We start from the raw sequence: 2,614 nt of genomic DNA on the forward strand, positions 1-2,614 counted from the left end.
TGGGTGGAATTCCTCTCTCTCTCTCTGCCTCTCCTCTCTATGTGTAACTCTGACTTTCAAATAAATAAATAAATCTTTAAAAAAAGATACCTAGCTTTTCTTCTTCATCATCTGCTAACTTTCACTAAGAAATGAAACCTTTTAGTTTTTTTTTTTTTTGCCAGCATAAAGCACTTTATTGCAATAATAAAACTCAAAACTCATGTGGTACTAGAGTGAAGTGGGGGCAGCAACAGTTTCTCTCACCAGGAGAGCAGAGGGGTGTGAAGGGGGTGGGAGGCAAAGCCGGGAAACCCAAGATCAGCAGAGACAGCCAAGCATCAAACACCAGGAGATGCTGAAGCTGCGATGACCAGCATCACTTTCAAGAGAACACTCAAGGATGTGTCGTGATGGCCGGGCTTTCGCTGGGTGATGGTCTACAAACAGCACCTTCAATTTAAACTTTCAATTAAAAGTTTCTTAAAATTTAGGAAGTGTTGGGAGTCTTGGATAGTTAGGAGATTATAAAAGTTCTGAAAATCCACTAGAAAAAACACAGGATGGAGGGGAAAAGAAAAAGCCAGGTCACAAAGAAGGCTTCAGTGGTCTCTGCTGGCCCAGGGACAGGTACCTGTAATGTCCAGCGTTGCAGGGAAGTGATCTAGTTTCAGAGGCAGAGGGTTCTGGGGAGGCTGGGCTGGGGCTGTGGAGGCAAAGGCTCTCCCGTCCCCGCTTCAGTCTGGGCAGGGCTGTTACTTCACCCCGAGGACCTCTCAGCCCTCAGCAGCGTCTCACTTCTACTGTGGCTTTGCAGTGCTGCAGCAAGACTGTTTAATACATAATAGATACAAATCTCATCCAAAAAAATAAAAATGAAATAAAGATTCTTGCAAACCCTTTTCCCCAACACCATTTCCTGTTCTAAAGTGAACCCATCACTTGTGCTGTTAACACCTGACCACATCTTCACTGGAAACCTAGACCCAAGATGGAAACTGAATCTTCACCCCAAAACGAGAACAGAATAAAACGAGTCACTTGAGGTTTATGGCGTATGGTTTAGGTGATCACACATACAAGGGGAAGGGGAAGAGGAAGTACGGGTGTGAGAAACAAAGCTGAGTGACAGAACACATTCAGTCGGGCAGATGTTTGTACAGAGGGCGTCGTGGAACTGCAGGAAAAGCTCCGAATGGATTCATGTGCATGTGTCTGGAGCACCAGACCCTCCAAGGCAGATCCAAGAACAGGGAGCTAAGGGAGGAGGCCATTCCTGTCATTCCAGTTTTAGAAGCTCCACATCGAAGACGAGAGTGGCATGTGGTGGGCTGATGCCCGGGTGCCCAGTGGCACTGTAGGCATAGTCTGGGGAGATGGTCAGTTTGGCTCTCTGACCCACACTCATCTGGGCAACCTCTTCTTCCCAGCCTCGGATCACCTCCTGCTTGCCCAACATAAACTTAAAAGGCTTGTTCCTGTCCCCGGGAGGAATCGAATTTCTTTCCATCTTTAAGCATCCCGGTGTAGTGCACCACGCAGGTCTGGCCACGCTTCTGGAAGGTGCGCCTGTCTCCGGGGGAGATGGTCTCCACCTGCACTCCCATGGTGGCAGCGGACGCTGGGCGGGCGGCGAGGCAGGCAGCGTGGACCAAGAGCGTCCACCTTTTAGTTTTTAACAAAAAACTCCAACATTAAAAATTCCTGAGCAAGTCATTCAAAAGAAGATCCTCTTCAGATCAGATTCAGCGTAAATGAAAGGGACCTTACCAGGTGCTATTGAGCATGACTACCTCCATGAAATTAGGATTAAACTTCTACCTCTTAAGTCTTCACAGGTGAATGCGAAAGATATGCCTGACTGTTCCGATAAGCCAATCAGAAACCTTAAGTACCTCTTCAAAACAAAAAGGATAAGTAAAACTTTTTGCCTTTGTCTCCTTAAGACAAACATACTGTATTTGCCTTTCTTAATTATCTCTGGAAACTTTTATTGATGATAAAGCTACCTAATGATTTCTTCTATTATAATTCTCTATACTCAAGCTAAATGGGTTTATAATCTTCATAAGGGTAGCCTATCTCTCACTACCTACTATCTGGGAATCTGTAAGACATGTTGTTTCATCTAAAGGGGCACCCCACGTACAATTGGTTTTTCTCCAGTTTTGCCTTTGCTAATTAACAACTTACATGTTTCAGAACTTGACTTCCAGGAGTAACTGACCATGCAGGGGACACAGACGTTGGCAATGACCGAGATTGCTCCAACTCACAAAGCAAATCTGTTAGATAGGATAGGCAGAGACTTCAAGACCCTGGAAAGGCAGGGCCTGTGCTACGCCCCTCATAAGCAGGAAGCAGTAACAGAAGAGATGATTTGACATCCATCAACTTCCCTTACAATTAAGGGATGGAGTCTCTCTGAGAGGGCAATGAAGTAGGCAGGCATACAGGCTAAAATTGATTAGGTTTGTGAGCTGGAAGACCACGCCTTCGCCACATCCCTGTGTGACCTCACGCCCTACCTGATACCTTCACTATGCCCCTGGCCCCTGTGTGACCTCATGCCCCTACCTGGCCACACCTAGGTGCCCACCAGCCAGTCAGGTTAATTAACCACTCCCCTTTGAAA

The 2,614-nt window shown here is 46.4% G+C and overlaps 1 pseudogene; it reads right to left on the bottom strand.

Moving 5' to 3' along the window:
- Positions 1-1,139: 1,139 nt before the first annotated feature.
- Positions 1,140-1,632, bottom strand: LOC100358008 (peptidyl-prolyl cis-trans isomerase FKBP1A-like; annotated as a pseudogene).
- Positions 1,633-2,614: the final 982 nt, after the last annotated feature.

The sequence above is a fragment of the Oryctolagus cuniculus genome, chromosome 5 (assembly GCF_051225735.1).
Source record: "Oryctolagus cuniculus isolate XC-2025 breed Fujian yellow rabbit chromosome 5, ASM5122573v1, whole genome shotgun sequence".
Classification (NCBI taxonomy): Eukaryota; Metazoa; Chordata; class Mammalia; order Lagomorpha; family Leporidae; genus Oryctolagus; species Oryctolagus cuniculus.